Below are 27970 nucleotides of genomic sequence, written 5' to 3' on the forward strand. Positions count from 1 at the left end.
ACACAGCAGGGGAACATTGATAAGATTATCTCAGCACAGGAACATTTTATTTAAACACATCCAATTGTGGAACTTATTTTTATTCCAAGATTTATTGATTAAAATTAACTTTTGTTCATTGAAAAACCCCTTTAACGTCGAGTTTGCTGGCCAATCAAGCACAGTGATACTGATGTTTTTAAACCAGGTATTGGTACTTTTGTCAGTGTGGACAGGTGCCAAGTCCTGCTGGAGAATGACATTTCCATCTCCAAAAAGCTTGTCGTCAGAGGGAAGCATGAAGTGCTCTAAAATTTCCTGGGCTGTGCTGACTTTGGTCTTGATAAAACACAGTGGACCTACACCAGCAGATGACATGGCTCCCCAAACCATCACTGATTGTGGAAACTTCACACTAGACCTCAAGCAGCTTGGATTGGGTGCCACTCCACTCTTCCTCCAGACTCTGGGACCTTGATTTCCAAATGAAAATTGGAACTCTGGGACCTTGTGGAGTGTGTCAATGACTGTCTTCTGGACATCTGTCAAGTCAGCAGTCTTCCCCATGATTGTGGAGGCTACTGAAACAGACTAAGGGACCTTTTTAAACACTTAGGAAGCCTTTGCAGGTGCTTTTTGCTAATTATTTTAATTTACTGAGATAATGACTTTTGTGTTTTCATTGGCTGTAAGAGATAATCACCAACATTAACAGAAATAAACACTTGAAATAGAAAGAAAGCCAGAACTGCTTATAGGACAGTGAAGCTATTCTAACTACAGCAGGTGTATGTGTCACCAGACACTGCGATTGTCCGGTACATGGCACATGGACGGCACACCGATGTCATCCATGTGTACGCATTTTACGCTGACCCATAGACTTGTATGGGTCTTTGTAATCCATGCTGCTGGTAATAAATGGACATGTCTCCGTGTGATTCAGGCAGCACCATAGATTACAATCGGTGTCCGTGTGTACGTGTCTCTGGTACATGTGAAAATGGATGCCACCTGTACTGGAGACACGGACATGTGAAGGGGGCCTTGGGAAAGAGTCAGACAGCTATATTATCTGAATGGGGGTCAGTATTTGTAAGTCAATATCAGGAGTGGGGCGTATAGAGAGAAAAACTATGATGGAAAGTTTCACACTTGTTTTGTGTTCTGGAGCCTCTCTTGGTAACAGAGGTAAAACAATATCTAGTGCTCATCAAAGAGCTATTGTGTGACTGTAATTTCCAATAAATGCTGCCATCTTTGCTTCAATATCACCAATAGGGTCATATTTAACTATTTTTGTTCAAATATTATATTGTAGGAAGCAGAAAGTAAAATTAAAGATTGGTTTATACTTCCCGACTTGCGGCGTTAATTCAACTACTTGTTTGCTGATTGGCGGTCGTTTAATAGCCTACCTACACAGGCAGCCTGATTTTCCTGTACGGACAGAATGATCAGTAATAGTTTGCACAGACTTTGCAGCACATGTCCAGTTCACACAGGATGATGCACTGCCAAGGACAATGTTTTTTAAACCAGCTTAAAAAATAATTTCACCTGACAAACAAGTGTTTTGCTTGTTCATCAGGTGATCGCCAGCCTGTTTACATTGCACAATTATTGAGAAACTAAGAATGCTTGTTCATGAAAATCGGCAAGTGTAAGTCCAGCTGAATGTGTTCTACTTTGCTCAACAACTAGATTATAGCACTTTTTTTTCTAAGACAGGCAGTAAATTGAACAATGGAACCTGACCTGCTAGCCTGAGTTAATCCATGTTTATCTTGACTATATTTTATACATTGGTCCTGATGGTTTTTTAAGACCATACTGGAATTTTAGTAGACTGTGACTATGTAGACTGTGACGTATAGCAAAGAGTTAAAGTCATTTTACTTTCATTTTCACCTCTCCATGTAGTGTACGCATGCCCTAAGTGTGGGTGACGCCTTCTACTCCACACAGTGGACTGCTGGTCACATAAAGAAGGTAACGAGATCTTATTTTGCTTTTTATAAGAGCAGATTTCATTGAGATGATTTGCAATTGTAATTCTATTTATGTATAACAGAAGAATCAGACTTGAGAACAGAAGAATTGTCTCTTTGTCAGAGCTCTGTTGTACACCAAGGCTTGCTTGTAGTTAAAGGGATGCTCCCAGTCTTTCATACAGTACGGAGTAGGGCAGCCCACTCCGTATAGTGGCATTCAGTAAAAATACTATTTACCACGCAGTATACATTTTATTTTTAAATGGTGTCCAGCTTTCCTTGACTATAACAACTGATCAACAGGGATTTTACCAGCAATCCCCCCAGAAACCAGATCTTTTTTGGTTAGCTGTGAAAAGGTTCAGCTGTTAAAGGGAAGGTGCCATAAAAAAAAATAAAAAAACATTTCAACAATTGAAAAAACTTAAAGTATTAATGTTTTATTTAAAAAATATATATATTAGCATTTGTTTTTTAATGAAGTAAAATATGAAAAATAATTTAACCCCTTAAGGACCCTGGGATTTTCCGTTTCTGCATTTTCATTTCTTGCTCCCCTTGTTCCCAGAGCCATAGCATTTTTATTTTTTGGGCAATATGGCTGTGTGAGGGCTTATTTTTTGTGGGACGAGTTGTACTTTTGAACGACATTACTGGTTTTACCATATCGTGTACGGAAAAACGGGAAAAAAATTCCAAGTGCGTGGGCATGACAACCCAGGGTCTGCTGCAGACCTCAGTGGTTGTCATGAAAAGATTGCTATGAGCGCCACCTAGTGGTTGGCACTCATAGCACAGGAGCATTTCTGCTACATAGAGGTGATCTGTTCATCACCTCTATGTAGCAGAGGCGATCAGGTAATTGCTGCTTCTAGCCTCCTATGGAGACTATAGAAGCAAGCAAAAAGTGTAAAAAAAATGTTTAAAAATATTAAAAAAATATATATATACAGTACAGACCAAAAGTTTGGACACACCTTCTCATTTAAAGATTTTTCTGTATTTTCATGACTATGAAACTTTTATATTCACACTGAAGGCATCAAAACTATGAATTAACACATGTGGATTTATATACTTAGCAAAAAAGTGTGAAACAGCTGAAAATATGTCTTATATTCTAGGTTTTTCAAAGTAGCCACCTTTTGCTTTGATGACTGCTTTGCACACTCTTGGCATTCTCTTGATGAGCTTCAGCAGGTAGTCACCGGAAATGGTCTTCCAACAATCTTGAAGGAGTTCCCAGAGATGATTAGCACTTGTTGGCCCTATTGCCTTCACTCTGCAGTCCAGCTCACCCCAAACCATCTCGATTGGGTTCAGGTCTGGTGACTGTGGAGGCCAGGTCATCTGGCGTAGCCCCCCATCACTCTCCCTCTTGGTCAAATAGCCCATACACAGCCTGGAGGTGTGTTTGGGGTCATTGTCCTGTTGAAAAATAAATGATGGTCCAGCTAAACACAAACCGGATGGAATAGCATGCCGCTGCAAGATGCTGTGGTAGCCATGCTGGTTCAGTATACCTTCAATTTTGAATAAATCCCCAACAGTGTCACCAGCAAAGCACCCCCACACCATCACACCTCCTCCTCCATGCTTCACGGTGGGAACCAGGCATGTGGAGACCATCTGTTCACCTTTTCTGCGTCGCACAAAGACACGGTGGTTGGAACCAAAGATCTCAAATTTGGACTTATCAGGCCAAAGCACAGATTTCCACTGGTCTAATGTCCATTCTTTGTGTTCTTTAGCCCAAACAAGTCTCTTCTGCTTGTTGCCTGTCCTTAGCAGTGGTTTCCTAGCAGCTATTTTACCATGAAGGCATGCTGCACAAAGTCTCCTCTTAACAGTTGTTGAAGAGATGTATCTGCTGCTAAAACTCTTTGTGGCATTGACCTGGTCTCTAATCTGAGCTGCTGTTAACCTGCGATTTCTGAGGCTGGTGACGTGGATAAACTTATCCTCAGAAGCAGAGGTGACTCTTGGTCTTCCTTTCCTGGGGCGATCCTCATGTGAGCCAGTTTCTTTGTAGCGTTTGATGGTTTTGCAACTGCACTTGGGGACACTTTCAAAGTTTGCCCAATTTTCCGACTGACTGACCTTCATTTCTTAAAGTAATGATGGCCACTCATTTTTCTTTACTTAGCTGCTTTTTTTCTTGCCATAATACAAATTTCAACAGTCTATTCAGTAGGACTATCAGCTGTGTATCTACCTGACTTCTGCACAACACAACTGATGTTCCCAACCCATTTATAAGGCAAGAAATCCCATTTATTAAACCTGACAGGGCACACCTGTGAAGTGAAAACCATTTCCAGTGACTACCTCTTGAAGCTCATGAAGAGAATGCCAAGAGTGTGCAAAGCAGTCATCAAAGCAAAAGGTGGCTACTTTGAAGAACCTAGAATATAAGACATATTTTCAGTTGTTTCACACTTTTTTGCTAAGTATGTAATTCCACTTGTGTTAATTCATAGTTTTGATGCCATCAGTGTGAATGTACAATTTTCAAAGTCATGAAAATACAGAAAAATCTTTAAATGAGAAGGTGTGTCCAAACTTTTGGTCTGTACTGTATATATATATATGTATATATATATACACATACACACACAGTATAGGTCTTCTTCCCTGTGTACCAGTCTATCACTGTTAGTTTGTTTACTGTAAATATCTGTATTTGGTATATAACCCTTTCTTATGTACAGCGCCATGTAATCAATGGTGCTATATAAATAATAATAATAATAATATATATGTTATAAATTATCACTGGAGAACTGTTTTAATTTATGCTACTTTTGTGCTGTACATTCTGATGATTCTGTCGGCTGCTCCGTCACTGGCTGAGACTTGTGGACATACAGGAAAATTTTAATTCTATCAAATCTGAACAATCAGAGCTATGTGCAATTTTTTATATTACAGAAAGAGATAATAAAAAAAACTCACTTTATTGATTTTAAAAAAAAGGCAACAACTGTTGACACAATTATTAGAAAATGGAAGAAACACAAGATGACTGTCAATCTTCCTCGGTCTGGGGCTCCACGCAAGATCTTGCCTCGTGGGGTAAGGATGATTCTGAGAAAGGTCAGGAATCAGCCCAGAACTACACGGGAGGACCTGGTCAATGACCTGAAGAGAGCTGGGACTACAGTCTCAAACATTACTGTTAGTAACACACTACACCGTCATGGATTAAAATCCTGCAGGGCATGCAAGGTACCCCTGCTCATGCCAGCACATGTCCAGGCCCATTTGAAGTTTGCCAATGATCATGTGGATGATCCAGAGGAGGCATGGGAGAAGGTCATGTGGTCAGATGAGACCAAAATAGAACTTTTTGGTGTCAACTTCACTAGCCATATTTGGAGGCAGAAGGATGGGTACAACCTCAAGAACACTGTTCCAACCGTAAAGCATGGAAGGGAAAAAAAAAATCATACTTTGGTGGCGCTTTTCTGCAAAGGGGACAGGATGACTACAGCTTATTGAAGGGAAGATTGATGGGGTCATGTATCGTGATATTTTGGCCAACAACCTCATTCCCTTAGTAAGAGCATTGAAGATGGGTCGTGGCTAGGTCTTCCAGCATGACAATGACGAGAAACTCACAGCCAGGGCAACTAAGGTTTGGCTCCATAAGAAGCATTTCAAGGTCCTGGAGTGGCCTAGCCAATCTCCAGACCTGAACTCAATAGAAAATCTTTGGAGGTAGCTGAAACTCAATGTCTCCCAGTGACAGCCCCGAAACCTGAAAGATCTGGAGAAGATCTGTTTGAAGGAGTGGGCCAAAATCCCTGCTGCAGTGTGTGCAAACTTGATCAAGAACTACAGGAAACGTCTGACCTCTGGAATTGCAAACAAAGGTTTCTGTACCAAATATTAAGTTCTGTTTTTCTATTGTATCAAATACTTATTTCATGCAATAAAATGCAAATTAATTATGTAAAATCATACAATGTGTTTTTCTGGATTTTTTTTAAGATTCTGTCTCTCACAGTTGAAGTGTACCTATGATAAAATTACAGACCTCTCCATTGTTTGTAGGTGGGAAAACTTGCAAAATCGGCAGTGTATCAAATACTTATTTTCTCCACTGTAGCAGTAGCTTAAGTGTCTGTGGTTGCGACTATATATATTGTAGGGTTCGGTACTCACTTAGCCGCGTTAGAGGTAGCGACGGGACACTGTCTCTTTAAAAATGTCCAAGGCAGGTTTATTAGGCTGCATAAACCGCACTTCCAGAAGTAAACAAAAGAAAACCTTGTCGGCACAGTGTAACAAAACAGAAGGTAAACAGTCCATCCAATATGGCGGGTTCACCCGCTCACGGTCATGGTCAGTGTCAGTGTCTTTTTCCCCTCAAACACTCTGGATTTCTCCACACCTCCAGCCACAGACCCTAAATGAGACACTTGGTCTCCATTTTATACACACGCCCTGGGGTGGGGATATGTGAGTAGCCAATCCCCCCCATCTCTTATGACTGGCTCGAAAAAAACAGCCCTGATACGCCCTATTAACCCTCTCAGCGCTATGTGTGCTGGAGCATGCTTTCCCGGTTTCACATCACTGAAGCTGCCAACCTCAGCGACACATATTTCCCCTCAAGGACATGTCCGGTGGCCATCTTACAATATGTAGTGACAGTTAGTTAGAGGTTATTGTTTGCAACCATGGATACCTAAACTACTGCAATGCCATATAGGGTAAGCGACATAGCGAATCAGAAGAACTATAATACTACATTTCTAATTGGAGGTATTTGCTAATTTTTTATTATTATGCCTACTACATATTAGCATAGGATCTTGGAGATGGGAATACCCTTTTAATGAATTAGGTGCATTGTACAATTGCTGTGTGCCCCAGCCAGAGATATTCTAAGGTAAGTTACATCACTAAAGTAATAACTTTTCATAACCTTGACAGGTAATCTTAGACATGCCCAGTCCCACCCATGCTTCACCCGTATTGATGTAGCTGGCCGGTACTGGCATGAAAACACCAAAAAACACAATATTTATGCAGAACTTCAAGTTGCTCAAAAATGTGGGCGATTTTTTAAGGTGTTTTACTCCAAAAATCTGGCTGGCATAAACACCTTAATGCAGGGGTTGTCTAATCTGAGGCATATTGAGGTGGCTCCTTTTTACTACGATTGTACAAATATCCAGAATATTTGACAATCTAGTGCTTATCATGACCCATATTGCCACAGTAACTCTTTACAGACATGGATATTTTTTGTTTTGTTTGCGCTTTAGTTTTTTCCTCCTCTTTTTCCAACAGCCATAACTTTTTATCAGAGTTTTTAAAGGGAAGTGCAGAGACAGAAAAATAGAAATTCTAGAGATTTGATTTTTTTTCCCTTTCTTTGTATAATATATGGTTTAATTCGTTTTACATTTTGATAGATCAGACTTAATGGACACAACATACTACGTATGTTTATTTTTTCATGTCTTCATTTTTGAATGAAGACTAGTGATGAGCGAGCATACTCGCAAGTACTCGGTACTCGCCCGAGCATCTCAGTACTCGAGATGCTCGCATCTCGCCGAGTACTTGCGAGATGCTCGGGCGAATGCTCGGGTCCCCTCCCTGCATGTTTGGCGCTCTTTAGAGCGCCAATCAACATGCAGGGATTGCCTGCCACTCATTGTAATGCCGCTGCCATGGTGGTTGTGGCATTATAGTGATTGGCTGGTCGCTCAGCGTCATCAGGTCTATATCAGACCAGGCGCCGCAGTGCTCGTCAGTCTACTCCACAATCAGGCAATGTAGGGAGAGGTGCTGCTGAGCAAGGGAGAGATTTGCTTGTGTATTAGGTAGTGTAGGGAGAAAACAAGTACATTACACATATCCATCTCAACAAACAGTCCTTCTGAGGACTAATCCATCTGCACAGATATCAGGCAGGCAGTGTATATAGGCAGGCAGTGTATATAGCAGACTGCAGTGCATATAGCACAAGAGGCTCTATTCCAATTCTGTCTTCTGCTGCTGTTAGATATTTCTAGACAAAGGCACAGGTCTCAGGGGCCAGGAATACTTTTTTTTGGATCTTAATCCTCATTATTTGCTTAAAAAGCAATCCAGAGAACACCGTTTTTCTGCGCCATTTGGAGATTGCATGTAGCGATGGCCAAATATTTGAGCAGCCACGGTCACACGAAGGCGACAGTGGGAAACTGTCACAAGAGGTGGACGATGATGAGACACAATTGCCAGAAAGTCAGGAGGAGGACCAGGGTGCGGAAGTGGAAGACGAGGCGGTGGATGATATAGTAACTGACCCAACCTGGCAGGAAGACATACAGAGCAAGGACAGCAGCATACGGGGAGGGAGGCAGAGCACCCCAACAGGCAGGAAGAAGCAGTGTGGTGGTCGCACACAGAAGGAAGGCAACCATTCCCTGTAACACCAACACGAAGGAAGTTGCCAGTACAACTGTTAGGTCTTCCCGAGTCTGGTTGTTTCTTAAACACTCTGCCAATAACCCCAAAAGGCCATTTGCACCACCTGCCAGGCCAACATCAGCAGGGGTGGCAAAACGACAAGCCTGACCACCACCGGCATGATCAGGCACATGGCAGCAAAGCACCCAACTTTGTGAGCCGAACCCCAGGGTCCAGGAACACAAGTGCAAATATGCAGCCAACGCCCCACAGGCCACACTACTAAATTCTCACATTTCACGACTGCTTGCCCTCGAAATGTTGCCTTTTAGGCTCGTGGAGACGGAAGCATTCTGCAACCTGATTGCGGTGGCCGTCCCTCAGTACTAGGTCCCCAGCCGCCACTATTTCTCCCGGTGTGCCGTCCCCGCATTACACAAGCACGTGTCCCAAAACATTAGCCTTGCCCTCAACAACGCAGTTACCGGGAAAGTCCACCTAACCACGGACACGTGGACAAGTGCTTGTGGGCAGGGACGGTACATCTCGCTGATGGCACACTGGGTAAACATAGTGAAAGCCAGGACCCAGTCGGACCTTGGAATGGAACCCGTCCTCCCGACGCCAAGGATTGCGGGCCATAGGTCAATCAGGGTTGCCCCCGTGGTCTACAGCTCCTGCACCTCATCCTCCACAGCCTCCTCCTCCTCTTCAGCCTCCATCTCCAAAATGACCACATCAGTCACAAGCTGGAAGCACTGCAGCACTGCCTCGGCCAAGCGGTAACAGGCTGTGCTGAAGCTAATATTCTTAGGTGACAAACCACACAATGCTGAAGAGTTGTGGACAGCGCTGAAAGAGCAGGCAGATCTGTGGCTCACACCGCTGAACCTACAGCCAGGCATGGTCGTGTGTGACAATGGTCGGAACCTGGTGGCGGCTCTGAGGTGAGGCGAGCTCACACACGTACCATGCCTGGCCCATGTGCTTAACCTCGTGGTTCAGCGGTTTCTCAAATCCTACCCGGAGCTGCCCGATCTGCTTGTTAAAGTACACCACCTGTGTGCCCATTTTAGAAATTCACCTACAGCTTCCGCTGCTCTTGCCGTGTTTCAGCAGCGTTTGCAGCTTCCGGCTCATAGACTGGTGTGTGATGTCCCCACGCATTGGAACTCTACACTGTAGATGTTGGGAAGGATTTGTGATTTGCAGAAGAGGGCAGTTTTTGAGTACCAGCATCAACAAGGCCGTCAGTATTTAGTTCAGACTCCACACATCAGACCTCAGGAATGGACATGGATGTCAGACATATGTACCATCCTCCAAAACTTTGAGGACTCCACCAAGATGGTGAGCGGCGATGACGCCATAATTAGCGTTACCATCCCGCTTCCGTGTCTTCTGAAATTCTCTTTGCTCACAAACAAAGAGGATGCATTGCAGGCGGAGCACGATGAGATGGAGCAAGGAACCATACAGGGTGATTACACACAGCCCAGCATCATCTCATCCCAACCTGGATTGTGTGACAATGAGGAAGAGGAGGAGGAGGAGGAGAAAGAACAGGAGCTAGTTTCATGCGCTATAGACAGTACTATCTTCACAGCTGTCATACCGTCTGTTCAGCGTGGATGGCCAGAGGACAGAGAGGAGGAGGCGGAGGAGGAGGAGAGCATTGTCAGTCATCCTCTTGGTGAGGACATGGAAGTCTTGCCTGTTAGTAGTCTGGCACCCCTGGCTGAGTTTATGTTACGCTGCCTTTCCCATGACCCTCGCGTTCTCAAAATTTTGCATGACAGTCATTACTGGTTGGTGACACTTCTAGACCCACGCTACAAGGAGAACTTTATATCTCTTATTCCTGAGGCGGACAGGTCTACAAAAATGGGGCTGTACCAGAAGGCCCTTGTTGCGGAACTATTAAAAAATTTCCATCTGAAAACACTGGCGGCAGAGATCACACTTCGGTGGACAACCAAGGAGTACAGACGAGAGAGACACAACTTCAATCCAGCAGAGGCAGGGGAACACTGTCAAAGTTCTGGGAGAATTTCCTCAGCCCCTCCCATCGCACAAGCCCTGACAAGGAGTGGAAAGTTTGGGAAGATGCTGAGGGAGTACCTTGCCGACTGTACCAACGTCCTCCGTGATTCCTCTGTGCCTTTTAATTATTGGGTATCCAAGCTGGATACGTGGAATTAACTGACTCTCTATGCCTTGGAGGTCCTGGCCTGCCCTGCCGGCTGCGTTTTATCAGAGCGAGTTTTTAGTGCCGCTAGTGGAATTATAACTGATAAGTGCATCCGCCTGTCAACTGAAAATGCTGACAGGCTGACTCTTATAAAAATGAACAAGGACTGGATTGGGCCAGACTTCTCAACACCACCGAATGATAGCAGCGTAACATAAACTCAAATCCAGTGTCTTTTCTTGGGAGGTGTATTCCCATGCACCTTTTCACACCCAGGCATGGGTATAAACATCCTGATTTTGTCTATTTTCTCTTGTCCTCCTCCTTCTCCTCATCCTCCACCACCATATCACCAGGGTGACCGTGGTCCGTGATGCAACACCCACATCAATTTTTTAAAGGGTGTTTATGATGCCCGTAAAAAAATTTTTTATACAGTATGTTCATGTATACCCCCCAGGGGTAAATCTTTGTCAGCCCATACACTTAGTGCATGGGCATTACAAGTATAGGAGGCCCGCTCCTTTCTAATGGGAACATTTTTTTATGAGGCCCTCCTCCACGTCTCTTCCAAGGGGCATTGGAGTGCCTCCCAATTTTTGGCAGCCCTTGCATTCACTGCATAGGCAAACACAATGGGAGACCCACTTCCTAATAATGGGAACATTGTTTTCAGGAGGTCCTCTGACCTCCACGTCTCTTCCAAGGGGCATTGGAGTGCCTCCAAATTTTTGGCAACCCTTGCATTCACTGCATAGGTCAGTACTATGGGAGACCCACTTCCTAATAATGGGAACATTGTTTTGAGGAGGCCCTCTGACCTCCATGTCTCTTCCAAGGGGCATTGAAGTGCCTCCAAATTTTTGGCAACCCTTGCATTCACTGCATAGGTCAACACTATGGGAGACCCACTTCCTAATAATGGGAAAAATTTTTCATGAGGCCCTCTACGTCTCTTCCAAGGGGCATTGGAGTGCCTCCAAATTTTTGGCAACCCTTGCATTCACTGCATAGGCAAACACAATGGGACACCCACTTCCTAATAATGGGAACATTGTTTTCTGGAGGCCCTCTGACCTCTTTACGTCTCTTCCAAGGGGCATTGAAGTGCCTCCAAATTTTTGGCAACCCTTGCATTCACTGCATAGGCAAACAGAATGGGAGACTGGCTTTCTAATAATGGGAACATTGTTTTCAGGAGCCCTCCTCTAAGTCTCTTCAAAGGGGTATTGGGGTGCATCCAAATTTTCAAAGTGGTATTGGGGTGCGTCCAATTTTTGGGCAGCCCTGGCACTCACTGCATACGTAATAACAGTATAGGAGACCCACTCTTTAGTAACGACAACAATAAAACATAGCCGGCTGATGGCTCTCTAAGAATAGTGATTGCCAACTCCTGGTCCTTTAAGAATAGTAAAGGCTGCCTGATGGCCCTATAAAAATAGGCTTTGTGACTTTCAGAGTCCCTCCTTCATAAATGAAACACGATGTTTCTGATGATATCTCACACACCACATGGCCAGATAAGGTTGTAAAATGTTAAAATGACATTTCCTGGTGAATGCATTTGTCACGGTTGAAAGCAATGCAAAAGTGAAAAAACGCATAAAAACGCTACGTATGAACATAGCCCAAGGTGTGGAGGAGCATTTTTGTTTTTGGTTATTTATTTTGCTTTATATACAAGTTATTACCCTGGAAAAGATGTTCCTTAACATATCAGTGACTTATCATAAGAGCATACAGATGAATATGTAAGCAGAGCACCAAATAGAGCGCCCTCCAGAGGAAGCCCAGAAGCACCAGAATATTATTAATAGTGTTGAGCCACCCCCGTAGTGTTCGAGTTCGGTTCGGTTCGTCGAACACCCGTGTGTTCGCCGAACTGTTCGTCGAACTGTTCGTCGAACACCTTCAAACACCGTTAAAACCAATGGCAGGCAAACAAAAACACATAGAAACACATAGAAAACACCTTCAAAGGTGTCCAAAAGCTGACAAACTGCTCAGAAGACACAACTAACACATGGAAAAGTGACAAGTACATATAGTCATGCGAAAAGAAAAGAGGTGGAGGAGTAAAAGGAGGGGGAGACACAGATATAGGCATGTCATGCCCTTCTAAAATCCAAAAAGTGAGAAGCCGACATGTTCAGTCCGCTCCTGCCCGTGCCACCTCCGTGTCGCCGGGTTTGTGCCAGAGCCGCGGTGAACCCTGACGGCCAGCCCCCCTCTCCCAATACTGGTGCCTGTCCGCTGGTGGGTCGAGCGAGCCCCCCTGTGGTGGAGGCAGCTCTAAGCTTTTTAATTTAAATTGTCTCTCTAATTTGAATAAATACACTTTAAATCCATTTACAAGGATCTATTGGAGGGCAAGTCTCATGCCAGCAGCCGCGTAATTCCAGCTCCAGTAGCGTCCACTAAAGCTGCTGCAGTTAAAAAGCTTTTATAAGGATCGAGCTCGGCTGTCCACCGCAAGGCATCCTACTGCCAGTCCGAGCCCCTATGCCTTGGGGTGCCTCCTGATGCTCTTCACTGAGTATCCCGTGGTTCCGAAGCATTTCCTTTGAAAAAATGAAGTGTCCAAACTACAGGTGGTGTAGCTTGCTTAACAGCCGGGATAATCCGCTGACTAGCAGACCCTGCTACTAGGCACAAAGTATTTCCTGGGCTAGATGCAGTTAAAAATTTGTAATTAGATACTCTCGTTGGATGCTGAGAAAGCATTCCATAGAGTCTCCTGGCACGCCATATATGATTCTCTTAAAAAGCTTGGGGTAGGGGTCTAGGGGACCCTTTTATAGCCAAAATCACGGCCCTGTATCGCAATACGTCACCTACGCTGAAGATAAATGGAATTGTAGCACCCTGAGGGCTCGGTTGCTACAGAGGTATTGCACCTCACCCAGAGGTGTGATATCTCACTCTCAGGTAAGGATGTAGTGTGGATCAGGACCCGACACCTGCATGCATTACACCACATTGCCGTGGGGCAGGGCGACCAATATGCCCCTGAGATGGGCACGACAGTCCCTGTCCCTGGCTGGAGTGGGGGGAGGGAACACTGAGGAAGGGGAACCCTGTAGTGCAGGAGCAGGGAGGAAGCAGTTCCTGGGTGCATTGAGAAGGGAGTATAAAAGGTGGGCACCATCTTAGTTCAGTGCAGAGAAGTCTGAGCAGAAGTGGCAGGGAGCAGGGGCTCTGCATGAGCTCTGCTCCGGAGGCGGGCCTAGTAACAGAGGCCCAGGCCTGGAAGAGGGAGAAGGAAGGAAGAGGAGCGGAGAAGGCTCCAGGAACGAGGAACGAAGGGATCTCAGGGGTGCGGACGGGCGAGTCGCCACCGCACGCCCAAATCCACCTGCGTGGAGGGGTCAGGCCAAAGGGGGAGACCGGTCCCCGAAACTAGTGGAGGCAGGAAACGACCCTCAGCTAGAAACAGGAGGCTGTGACATTTTATGTGGCGCAGCCCCTCGCTACACCCGCTAGGAAGGCACCACCTAGGGTCAGGGAAACTGGCGCCAAGTTTACCAAGAGGAGGCCCGAGGCAGCCGGACAGAAGGGTTGGTAAGAAAGGCCAGACAAAGGACACACAAAGGGGGTCCTGTGAAGCACTCCAAAGTTATCTGGGAGTTGTCTGAGCCCCTCACCTGGTGAGCACAGTACGACGTGGGCAGCCGTTACCTGCAGACGTGGTCTGGATAATAAGAACTGTGAGTAAAGGCCCTGGACTGCATCACTGACTCCGTGTCATTACTGCTGCTGCCCTGCACCATCACCCCCATCCTCCGCATACACTGCCCTGAGGCTATACTCCTCCCGTGGGGAGTTATGCTATGCTCTGCTGCACCCACAACACCAGCCTCAGCGGTCTGCCCTGGAGCGGCGGTTCACTCTGACCGCAATCCACGGGTGGCGTAGTCAGACATTTAAACATCAAAACCACATAAATAGTTCCGCCACTGGTTTGACCGCCCTGAGCCACGGAACCGGGTTGCCGCCACGGAGACTACAACCACCAGCATCCACCAAAAAGGGTCCGGCTCCGGGTGTCCCAAGGCCCAGGGAGCGCGTCAGAACATTTTCATCACCTTTCACAATCACCAATGGGACAAGGCAGGGATGTTCTCTGTCCCCTCTCTTATACATCCTAGTGACGGAGCACCTGCTCTCATCAATTCGCCATAACCCCAATATTAGGTGGATTGAGGTGGGAGGCACCGAGTACAAGTGCTCTCTATTTGCTGATGATGTCCTAGTATATATCACTCAATCACATATATCCATCCATGCTGTTATGGCTGAAATAGATCACTTTGTTACATGGTCAAATTTTAAAATCAATGCAGCGAAGTCTGAGGCCCTCGATGTCTCCCTCCCCAAATCCATATAGGATTCCATCCAGTCCAACTTTCCCTTTGCCTGGCCCTCACAGGGTATCAAATACTTAGGAATTCCTATTCATAGAGACCTCTCCCATCTATGTTATCTTAATTTTGGGCCCTTTATTGAACAACTCCATACAGACCACGGTTGACAAGTTAGAACTGTAAGATTCACTACGTGAACCACTGGTGTTTTGTGGAAAAGCACATGTACACTGTGTTCCAAATTATTATGCAAAAAGTGTTTAGGAGTGATAAGGGAAGAATTTGTTTGTTTGTCAGTTAAACTCATTGATGGTGATGTGTGTCAGGGCTCTTTATATCACTGTAAGCAATTGCAGACACCTGTGCTAATTAGTTTGGCAGGTGTGTCCAATGAAAGGCAAGACTACTTAAGAAGGCTGTCTCACATTATTAAGCAGCCTACATTTTCTGCCAAAATGGGAAAGAAAAAGGATGTGTCGGCTGCTGAGAAGCAACAAATTGTGGAGTGTTTAGGTCAAGGCATGACTACAATCAACATTGTGCGATGATCAGGATGAAGTGTCTTGGCAATCAAGAAGTATGTAGCTGAATCACAGTACACACGTGTGCGTGCTGATAAGGGCAAATTGAGGACTCTTTCCTACAGGCAATTACGTCAGGTTGAAACAGCAGCGGCAAAAAAGCCTTGTCATAGCAGCAGACAAGTTTTTGAAGCTGCTTGTGCCTCCAACGTCCCCCGAACAACAAGATGCAGGGTCCTTCAGAGGTTTGCAGCTGTGCATACGCCATCCTGTCGACCTCCTCTATCCACTTCACACAAGCAGAAACGGCTCCAGTGGGCCAAACATTACATGAAGACTGATTTCAAAACTGTTTTGTTCACGGATGAGTGCCGTGCAGCGCTCGATGGTCCAGATGGATGGAGTGGAGGATGGCTGGTTGATGGACACCCCACGCAAACACGGCTACAGCGCCAACAAGGAGGAGGTGGAGTAATGTTTTGGGCTGGAATCATGGGGAGAGAGATTGTCGGCCCCTTTAGGATCCCTGAAGGCGCTAAAGATGAACTCCATAATGTATGTGGATTTTCTCAAACAGCACTTCCTGCCATGGTTCAAGAAGAAGAACCGTGTATTTCACAGCAAGATCATTTTTCTGCATGATAATGCACCATCTCATGCTGCACATAAAACATCTGCATCTCTGGCTGATATGGGCATAAAAGGGGACAAACTTATGGTGTGACCCCCATGCTCCCCTGACCTCTACCCCATTCAGAACCTTTGGAGCATCATTAAAAGGAGTGTCTATGATGGCGGGAGGCAGTTCACATCTAAGCAACAGCTCTGGGAGGGTATTCTGTCCTCATGCAAAACAATTGAAGCAGAAACCATCCAAAACCTGACAAATTCAATGGACGAGAGAGTTCAGAAGCTCCTTTCGAACAAGGGGTCCTATGTGAAAATGTAACATCACCTAGAATAAAGTTTTGAGTTGAAAACTGTTTGATTTCAGTTTCTAACAACCTGCTAATGCTTATAATTTCAAAAATGACCATTTTTTTGGTCTTTATTAAAATGAAAAGGTTGATCGAAAAGTTTGGGGGATCTAAGAGTGTGGCAACCCAGTAGTCATGATTACTTCGAATTCTGACAATATGAGGGTCATGCTGCAGGTAGTGCAGCAAGAAGGCACTTATGTGTCTTGCGCATCTCGGAGCCCCAAAATTATTTTCCGGGCTAGATGCAGCTAAAAATTATTATTAATTTTAAATCTGGTGAAGCTTTAGTATAGATGGCCTAATAGAATCAGTGCTGCACACTGCTACAAAGCCCAAATTATTTTCCAGCCAAGATACAGATAAACATGATTAGTAATTTGAAAGCTTAAAACGGTTGGTAGGGTGATTTTAACCAATCATCAAGCTTTTACTCTCCCCAGGATGACACAGGGGTAGAAAAGTCGTTTCGGATCCATGATTTGTTCATCTTTATGAACGTGAGTCTGTCTACATTATCAGTGGAGAGCCGCGTGCGCTTATCTGTCAGCACACCACCAGCAGCGCTGAACACACGTTCAGACAGAACGCTGGCTGCGGGGCATGACAAGATCTCCAAGGCGTAAGTGGCTAGCTCCGGCCATTTATCCAGATTGGAAGCCCAACAAGAGCAAGGGTCCAGTGACACAGTCGTGGCTTCAATGTTTACTTGGAGATACTCCTGTACCATCGTCTCTAGGCGTTGACTATGTGTCAGACTTCTTGTCTCCTGTGGCCTTGCAAAGGATGGGCTAAAAAAGTGGTGAAATGATTCCGCAAAATTGATGTTACCAGCAGATACTGTGGTTCTGTTACGGTTTGAGTGCTGAACACTTGACGGTCCCACGGTTGGCAAGTTGGAACTGTGAGATTCACTACGTGCACCACTGGTATTTTGTGGAAAAGCACATGTAAGATTCTGCAACAGTCTCTGCTGATACTCCTGCATGCGTGCATCCCTTTCTATGGCAGGAATAATTTCTGCAAATTTACTTTTGTACCGGGGATCTAACAGTGTGGCAACCCAGTAGTCAGGATTATTTCTAATTCTCACAATTCGAGGGTCATGTTGCAGGTAGTGCAGCAAGAAGGCACTCATGTGTGTTGCGCATCCAGGAGCACCAAGTCCCTGTTGTGTTGGTGGCGAGGTAACAATCATGCTTCCTTCCTCTGTCCTCTCCCCCCAACCTCGCACAACAGAAATGTGATCAAGGTCTCCCTCATCTGATGAGTCTTCCATCAGTTCGTCCTCCACTTCTTCCTGGGCTCCTGCACCTTAGTCACTAGTTTGGCTGCTACCATGCGCCCTGGTAAAACCATCTCCCCCACCCTCACATGCCTGCTGCCTTGGTGCTGCCGACCGTCTGGACCTTGCAGATGTTAGCCCTTCCGCATACAACTCCTCCTCCTCTACTTCCTCCACCTCCTCTTGTGCCACCACCTGACTCCGAATTCTGTTTAACATGTGCTCCAGCATGTAAATCACCGGAATAGTCATGCTGATAATGGCATCATCAGCACTAAACATCTTCGTCGCCATTTCAAAACTGTGCAGAAGGGTGCATAGGTCCCTGATCTGAGACCACTCCTCCAGCGTGATTTGCCCCACCTCTGGATCTCGTTGGCCCAGGCTATACGTCAGAACGTATTGCACCAGGGCTTGTCGGTGCTGCCACAGTCGCTGCAACATGTGCAGAGTTGAATTCCACCGGGTAGGCACATCGCATTTTAGCCGGTGAAATGGCAGGCCCAACGACTTCTGTAGAGATGTAAGTCGCTGAGCTACGGGGTGCGAACGGCGAAAGTGAGCACACAGCGACCGTGCCCTCTGCAGAAGGCCATCTAGTCTGGGATAGTGGGCTAAAAATTGCTGGACAACCAGGTTCAACACGTGAGCCATACAAGGCACGTGTGTGACATTGCCCCGGCGAAGGGCCGCACCCAGGTTTGCAGCATTGTCGCACACGGCCTTCCCTGGTTTCAGGTCCAGTGGAGACAACCATTCATGAAATTGGTTCTCCAGAGCTGACCACAACTCCTCAGCTGTGTGACTCACATTTCCCAGACATTTCAATGTAAAAACCGCCTGATGACGTTGAGCCCTACTGCCAGCATAGTAAGGAGGTGTGCAGGAACCCTTCTGCGCAGTTAGAAAGCTTGTGGCATGACCAGACAGGCTTTGGGTGCAGGTGGAAGACCGAGAGGAGGTTGAGGAGGCAGAAGCAGTGGAGGAACATTGACATAAAGAGGATTGACGCACAACTCGTGGGGACGGCAAGACTTGGACAGCAGCCCCTTGTCCTGCTGTCACCATAGTTACCCAGTGCCCAGTCAGCGACTTGTAACGCCCCTGTCCATGCCTACGCGTCCAAGTGTCTGTGGTGAAATGCACCCTCTCACACACAGAGTTTCTCAAAGAAGCGGTGATGTTGTGTGCGACATGCTGGTGGAGCGCAGGCACACCTTTCTTTGAGAAGTAGTGCCGACTGGGCATCTGGTACTGGGGCACTGCGACGGACATAAGGTCTCGAAAATCCTCTGTGTCCACTAGGCGGAAAGGCAGCATTTCTGTAGCCAAGAACTTGCAGATGGTGAAATTCAACCTCTTAGCTTTCTCATGGCTAGGAGGAAATGGTCTTTTACTTGTCCACATCTGAGGGACCGAGGGCTAGCTATTGTGCTTAGACGGGGTTGATAAGGGTGTCCCCGGTAAACTGCCGGTCTGTGAGGAAGATGCAGGCGGACATGTTAGGTTGCCTTGATCCAAAGGTGGTGCTATCGATGTCGGACAGCGCTCAACACCAGCTGGTGTTACCACCTCCAAAGAAAATGATGACCTGCCAATCACGCTGGCTGTTGCGGGTAAAGAGGTGGCAGGTCTGCGCCCCAAAACAGGTGTGACTGCTGTCCCCCCAGTCACAGAGGATGAAGAGGCCGCGGATGCACAAGATATGGCAGACGGTGGTTGGCCCGGCTGGCTAGGCCGCATTGTAGCACACTGAGCTTCCCACTGCAACTTATGCTTCATGTCCATGTGCCGGTTCATGCATGAAGTACTCAAACTATGTATTTTTTGGCCTCTACTTAGCTTTTGCTGACAAATATTACAGATAACACGAGTTGGGTCATCTTTATCGATCTGAAAAAATGCCCAGGCTATGCAAGGCTTAGCACCCATGCGACCTGAAGAGCCACCACGACTTGTGGTGAGAGGCAGAGTTGTGTTTGAGGATGCAGTTGTTGACGTGCTTCCAGTACTACGTCTCTGTCCAGGAAGGCGCAACCTGACCTCGTCGTCACTAGCATCTTCCTCCACCTCCTCTGCTGACCTCATCTCTTGGCTGACTGTGGGTTGACAGTAAGTGGGATCTCCAACCTCATCATCATCACCCTGTGCGTTATCACACCCGTCGTCCTCAGAGCCAACCTGTTCCTGCCCTGACAAAAAACTAAATTTGTCGCTCCAATCAGGTATTTGAGTCTTATCATCGTCTTCCTCATTGTCTCCACCAACAGGAGTTACAGTTTGGGAATGAGGGTCTACATTATGGTCAGAACCTTCTGCGTCTGGTCCTGGATCCGACTCATAAAGATTCTGGGCATCAGTGCAGATCATTTCCTCGTCTGGATTCACAGAAGCGCTGGAGTCGACCTCTGATTCCCAGGCTATAGTATGAGTAAACAGCTCTGCAGACTCAACCATCTGTTCTACCTCATACTCAGACAGGCAGCTGGAGATTTGGGAGCTGTGAGGAAGCAAGTGCGATTGGGGTGACACCTTTGAGGACTGGAGTATTTGTGATGTTGAAGTTGATGTGGAGGAGAGCCCACTTAAAGGAGCACTTGATATCCGTTGAAGCACCTGCTGTTTTTGTGCCTCATCTGGAATTTGTAGCGATTGGCGTGGCCGTAAGAAAGGGATCTTATCACATTGTCCGCTAAAAGAAGTAGACATTTTAGTTTGGCTGGAAGATGGTCTTTCTTCTGCAGATGTTACTGTTGCTTTAACACCTACCCCACGGACACAACCTTTTTTCCCCTTCCCAACACGCCTATTCCCCTTTCCACCAGCAGCAGGCCTTTTTCCACTCATTTTGGTGGTTAACTAATTAACAACTCTGGAGTTGTTTGCACAAAAAAACAATGGATGGGAACCGAGCAGAGCTGAGTGGCCAAACTGTGGTATTAGGCCAAAACTATTGGCTGGGTTAGATGCAGAAAAAAATTATATTCAATTTGCAACCTGATGGAGGTCAGTATAGATGGACTAATAGAGAAAGTCCCACACACTGCTAGAAGGCCAAATATTTTTTCAGAGCTAGATGCAGAAAAAAATATATTCAGTTTGCAACCTGATGGAGGTCTGTATAGATGGATTAATAGAACAAGTCCCACACACAGCTAGAAGCCCAATATTTTTTCAGAGGTAGATGCAGAAAAAAATATATTCAGTTTGCAACCTGATGGAGGTCTGTATAGATGGATTAATAGAACAAGTCCCACACACAGCTAGAAGCCCAATATTTTTTCAGAGGTAGATGCAGAAAAAAATATATTCAGTTTGCAACCTGATGGAGGTCAGTATAGATGGACTAATACAACAAGTCCCACACACAGCTAGAAGCCCAATATTTTTTCAGAGGTAGATGCAGAAAAAAATATATTCAGTTTGCAACCTGATGGAGGTCTGTATAGATGGATTAATAGAACAAGTCCCACACACAGCTAGAAGCCCAATATTTTTTCAGAGGTAGATGCAGAAAAATATATATTCAGTTTGCAACCTGATGGAGGTCAGTATAGATGGACTAATACAACAAGTCCCACACACAGCTAGAAGCCCAATATTTTTTCAGAGGTAGATGCAGAAAAAAATATATTCAGTTTGCAACCTGATGGAGGTCTGTATAGATGGATTAATAGAACAAGTCCCACACACAGCTAGAAGCCCAATATTTTTTCAGAGGTAGATGCAGAAAAAAATATATTCAGTTTGCAACCTGATGGAGGTCAGTATAGATGGACTAATACAACAAGTCCCACACACAGCTAGAAGCCCAATATTTTTTCAGAGGTAGATGCAGAAAAAAATATATTCAGTTTGCAACCTGATGGAGGTCTGTATAGATGGACTAATACAACAAGTCCCACACACAGCTAGAAGCCCAATATTTTTTCAGAGGTAGATGCAGAAAAAAATATATTCAGTTTGCAACCTGATGGAGGTCAGTATAGATGGACTAATACAACAAGTCCCACACACAGCTAGAAGCCCAATATTTTTTCAGAGGCAGATGCAGAAAAAAATATATTCAGTTTGCAACCTGATGGAGGTCTGTATAGATGGATTAATAGAACAAGTCCCACACACAGCTAGAAGCCCAATATTTTTTCAGAGGTAGATGAAGAAAAAAATATATGCAGTTTGCAACTTGATGGAGGTCAGTATAGATGGACTAATACAACAAGTCCCACACACAGCTAGAAGCCCAATATTTTTTCAGAGCTAGATGCAGAAAAAAATTATATTCAGTTTGCAACCTGATGGAGGTCAGTATAGATGGACTAATAGAATGATGCTATGCCCAAAAGATTTTACTTCACTAGGTGCAGTAAAAAAATTGGTATTCTATACACAGGTGGTATATCTTGCAACACAGATAGGCTACTCCACTGACTAACACACTCTGCAATAGGCCAAAAAGGATTAGCTTTGCTAGATTCAGCCAAATGCTGTGAAAAAAACTTGCACAGCACTGGCACAGACCTGCCTGGCAAAACTGATAGGAACTGATGTAACCTAGTCCTGAAAAGGACTCCAATTACAATTAGTCTTTACTCCCACAATCTATCTATTTAAGAGCACAGACCTGCCTGATAAAAGTCGTAGGAAATGCTGTAACCTAGTCCTTAAAAGGACTGCAATCACAACTATTCCCTACTCCCAAGCTATCTGTAGATTTGTGCGAAAATTGGCTTGAAATTAACAAGGTATAGCGCACACAGCAACAGCGGTGCCGTCTAACACGCAGCTGCAGCAGTGAGAAAATGGTGGCGACGGGGAAAATGGCTTGGTCTTATAGGGCAAGGACATGTGACATACACTGCCAATGACACATGCCCTTGCTTGTGTGAAAAAAAGCACTTCGCTCCGTGTGTGCGCTGCTGATAGGCTGACAGATTGCACCTCCCCACTGTAAATGCGGGAAAGAGAAAAAAAAAATGGAGATCTTCATTGTTCCTGCAGAGATCCATCCCCTGCCCCTCCCCCCACCCCGCTGTACACTCAAACTGCGTATTAACATTAATTTTCATCATTACTGAGAAAAAATCCAGTTATGATTTTGGTGCACGAACAGTTATCGAACATAACCTCGAACAGCCGAATTTTTCTCAAATTGTTCGTGTTCGCCGAACGGCTCGAACACCGCCCAAAACAGCTCGAATTTGAGATTGGCGAACAGTTCGAGTAGAACAACGCTCATCTCTAATTATTAACTGTAAACCATAGGACGGATTTCATCAACCCAGGTATCATTTTAATCAGTGTAATGTCACCCGCCTCACAGTGTTTGTAATTTACTTCGCACAATTCTGCTGACAGGTGCGCTTTAAATTAGAGACTGTACTGTAGATTATATTCACAACCCATAAGTGATTTCTATCACTTTCATCTCATTCACATCACATAACCATTTTTTATGTACATGTCCTATCAGTGTTTTTGACAGATAGATCATATATCCATTATAGTTTATGTGGTTGTTCACATGTTCGTGTTTTTTTGTGGACATGTCCACTTTAAACAGGAGTTCATAATCACTGCTGATAAAAAAACATCAAACACAGATGAAAATGTCATCCAGCACACTGATGAAAATTGAAAAGTTTTTTCATGTAAAAGAAAAAAGTACACCTGAATAAGGCGTTAAAGGGAATCTGAGAGCAGCAAAGAGACCCTAAATCCAACTATGTGTCACTTAGATTACTGTGTGCAGCTGTTCTGACACAATCAGAGTTTTTAGATATAGCCATGCAACAGAGCTGGAAAGCTTCCTCCGCACACACTAAGCTCTGTATATAAAATGTCTATAGACAGTGTGCTGCTTATTAGAGAAGGGGGCAGAGTCGGACTTGGAAGTATGCGCCAGCTAGTCACAGCAATGATAATCACCAGGTGATAAAACCTTCAGTCTAAGTAAACAACAGCACACAGCTTGACATATGACACATCCTTGAATTCTGTGTTTTAACCCCTACCTCATGCTGACTTCAGATTATATAGTAAAAACATGCTGACACATTCCCTTTAAGAGTGCAGGATCTAAAAAGGTAACAAAAGGAAACACAAGAATAAGGACAAGCTGAGGGCACTACTAATGGAATTGGGATCAGCCAACCGCACACTCAAAAAGCTAACCATATAATTAAGAAGAAAAGAAGTACGCATGAAAGTTGGAATCACCAAGTGAGAAAAACAGATACTTTATTTTGATATAAGAACAATTAATGGCACGCAATTAAAAACATTTAAAAAGCCAAAAGGCTACACAATAATTCACCAGATGTGTCCGTAATAGGATGAAGGCCACGGCCCCACTATCAGTATTTAGGCAGTATTCGGTCAGTATTTTTCTCAGGAGTGGGAGACAAAACCAGGAGTGGGTGATAAATGCAGAATTGGTGACTTGTTTCTATTATACCTTTTCTCTGATTGTTCATCACCTGGTTTTGGCTCCCACTCCTGAGGAAAAATACTGACCGAATACTGACCAAATACTGATAGTGGGGTCGTGGCATAACACCTCTCCTCCAATGTCCAAGTGGTGGTAATAAACAGGAAACCCCACATACAATATATAGCACAATTAAGAACAGTGTTAGTATGAATAACACAGTCAATATGTATCTCATAAAAAATATGTAACACAGTGAAAGCAGAGTTAACACAAGATGGTAATGGATACTTGTAAAGTAATAATTAATAAACAAATATAAATGAATGTGTGGATATATAAATATATAAATCTATGAAAAATTGAAAGAATGCACATTACCCAATATGCAACACATGTTTAAAATTACATCCATGTAATGTGGTATTAACAAGGTAAACAATCAATAATAGCCAGTGCTACACAGAAAAACAACCACCTGAAAAATACCAGAACGAAAGATAAGTATGAACGTCCCAAGTGGGAACAGAGGTCATGAGACTGTGAAGAAAAATGATGAAATATATAATGAAAGAGTGGGACCTAAAAATCGGGACTGAGGAGTGAAGACGCCACACATATCACCACTCGATGTGTGGCTTCCTCTGGGGTAAAGGTGTGCTATATCTTGTATGTGGGGTTCTCTGTTTATTGCTGTAGTGCCGCCTTTCTTTGCACTCTGTCTTTCTCCCCTGGCAGAGACGCTCACTGCTGCAGCCCCGCACTCCCTCGTCATCCTCCTGCTGCTGCTGCCCTGGGTCTGCGCACAGCTCGCAGATCCCTGGGCACTGTACTTGTAACACAGGTGCCGGAATGCAACGCACAAGGCGGGAACAGTCAGAGATTGATAAAAACACTTTATATGTACAGGTGCATCTCACTAAATTAGAATATCATTAAAAAGTTAATTTATTTCAGTTCTTCAATACAAAAAGTGAAACTCATATATTATATAGAGTCATTACAAACAGAGTGATCTATTTCAAGTGTTTATTTCTGTTAATGTTGATGATTATGGCTTATATCTAATGAAAACATAAAACATAAAAGTCATTATCTCAGTAAATTAAAATATATAACAAAAAACACCTGCAAAGGCTTCTTAAGCGTTTAAAAAGGTCCCTTAGTCTGTTTCAGTAGGCTCCACAATCATGAGGAAGACTGCTGACTTGAAAGATGTCCAGAAAGCAGTCATTGACACACTCCACAAGGTCCCAGAGTTCCAATTTTCATTTGAAAATCAAGGTCCCAGAGTCTGGAGGAAGAGTAGAGAGGCACACAATCCCAGCTGCTTGAGGTCTAGTGTGAAGTTTCCACAATCAGTGATGGTTTGGGGAGCCATGTCATCTACTGGTGTAGGTCCACTGTGTTTTATCAAGACCAAAGTTAGCGTAGCCGTCTACCAGGAAATTTTAGAGCACTTCATGCTTCCCTCTGCCGACAAGCTAATTGGAGATGGGAATTTCATTCTCTGGCAGGATTTGTCACCTGTCCACACTGCCAAAAGTACCAATATCTGGTTTATAAACAACAGTATCACTGTGCTTGATTGGCCAGCAAACTCGCCTGACCTTAACCCCATAGAGTATCTATGGGGTATTGTCAAGAGGAAGATGAGAGACACCAGACCCAACAATGCAGACGAGCTGAAGGCTGCTATCAAAGGGGCTTCCATAACACCTCAGCAGTGCCACAGGCTGATCGCCTCCATGCCACGCCACATTGATGCAGTAGTTGATGCAAAAGGAGCCCCGACCAAGTATTGAGTGCATTTACTGAACATACATTTCAGTAAGCCAACATTTTGGATTTTAAAAACATTTTTCAAGCTGTTGTTATAAAGTATTCTAATTTACTGAGATAATGATTTTTGTGTTTCCATTGGCTGTAAGCCATAATCATCAACATTAACAGAAATAAACACTTGAAATAGATCACTCTGTTTGTAATGACTCTATATAACTATATGACTCACTTTTTGTATTGAACAACTGAAATAAATTAACTTTTTGCTGATATTCTAATTTAGCGAGATGCACCTGTATAACAAGTATTATGCAAGGGGGTTAGTAACAAGGATAATAAACAACAACTTGGAATAACAATAAGAAATAGTTTCAGTGAATAACAGTAAAGTTTCTTTACAAAAGTGTGATGCACCCAGTCGTGGGAGACACCACGTGAGTTCTCTTTCTCTTTATATGGCCCTAGCGGGGTTATTGGTTCTTCCCGCTAGGCCGCAATTCTCTTCTGGATAAAGTCTATCAGATCCCGTTTAGCCTCCCACGCACCAACCGGCCCCCACCCAACATGAAGTCCTAATCCCAACTGTCCCCGGTACCGTGAGTGAGAGTCGGAAGTGACAGCCCTGTTCACTTGCGCAATCCCTCCTTGGTTGCTGGCGCATCTCTCCTGTCACAGTCCTCTCTCAGCTCTTCTCGGCTTGACCGTCAACGGTAGTCTCTCATGCTTGGGGTAAGGGGGTCCAGACCTCGGCTCTTGACAGGCGGCGTTGGATCCCGGGAACTTACTCAGTGTGGGGCAAAGGTCCTGACTCTGACCAATATGTGCAGGACTCAGGGAGCTTCTGTGAGGAGTCCGAAGCCTCTCAGGCGATGTCCAACTCGGGTGCAGCGCAGGCCTCCGGCTGAGGCCTGTCACATTGGGCTCTGCTGTCCCTCTGGAGCAAGTCCTCTCCACTCTGCAGCCTGGCGCCAAATCTGCCTGTGTCTTGGCGTGCTGGACCTTTATATCCAGGAAATCATTCCTGGAGGTCACCTGATCAGGTCCAGCATCTGAATTTGCGATCCCTTCAACTCGTCTAGCATAACTTGGTTCCGCTTGATTTCGTCTGGCCAGCAGATGGCAATCTTTCCTCATCTCTGGCACATCCTGCAAGAATCCTCCTGCTGGTTCATTGCTCGGTTCATTGCTCTCTACTACATACTTAGAGTGCGCTGTCCCGCCTTCTTAAAGGGACAGAGCGCGCCGTCCTAAAGTGTCCCCAGTTAATGGCTGGGAGACACTTATTATTTAAGGCTCCTCCATCTGGTGGGAGGTGCCTGAGCAACGCCTTAGTTTAGTCTTGCATGCTTGGTAGTGCACAGGTCCCCAGTGCTTGTATCCCAGTATACCTGCCCTGTATATCCACGTCTACAGTGTCTACCTGTGCAACAGTCATATATTCCAGATCACCTGCTTGCCTGTATACTAGCCTTGGCCACCAGCACCTGCTTGCTGGTATTTCTGTCGTGCCTGCCAGCACCTGCCTGCTTGTATTTCTGCCGTACTCGTCAGCACTTGTCTGTCCGAATACCAGCCAGTCCCGTCCGCACCTGCATTGCCCATCAGTATATCTGCCGGACTTGACTGCACCTGTCGTGCCAATCTGCATATCAGCAAGACCCATTGGCACTCGCAGTGCCAGTCTGTATATCAGCCGGACCCATCTGTATCTGTGGTTCCTGTTTTTCTGCCATGCCTGTCTATATGGCTATGTGCCCACGATGCAGAAATGCTCCGGATTTTTTCCTGAGCGTTTCTGCATCTCCGTGGCAGAAAAAAACGCATGCGGATTGTACATGAGTTTTTCCTATCAGGGACATGCGGATGTGAAGCGTTCTTCACATGCATTTCCGCATGCGGGTTGACAAGCGCTTTCCAAGCGATTTTAGCATCACTTGGAAAGTGCTTGACAACTTGGTCACACTGTATAAATCCATGCAAACGGCATGGATTTATACAGTGTGACCCCAAGGAGTGTCAAAAAATAAAAA

General features: G+C 45.0%; 1 protein-coding gene across 1 annotated transcript in view; it reads left to right on the top strand.

Moving 5' to 3' along the window:
• The first annotated feature begins 1904 nt into the window (after positions 1 to 1904).
• Positions 1905 to 27970, top strand: part of LOC141251670 (DNA dC->dU-editing enzyme APOBEC-3C-like) — a 51802-nt gene continuing 25736 nt past the window's right edge. The window contains exon 1 of the mRNA XM_073670392.1: positions 1905 to 1971. The gene's annotated coding sequence lies outside the window, so the exon portion shown is untranslated. The remainder of the gene's footprint in view (positions 1972 to 27970) is intronic.

Source organism: Phyllobates terribilis, unplaced genomic scaffold, assembly GCF_046119375.1.
Source record: "Phyllobates terribilis strain yellow unplaced genomic scaffold, ASM4611937v1 Scaffold_2__4_contigs__length_985480577, whole genome shotgun sequence".
Lineage (NCBI taxonomy): Eukaryota > Metazoa > Chordata > Amphibia > Anura > Dendrobatidae > Phyllobates > Phyllobates terribilis.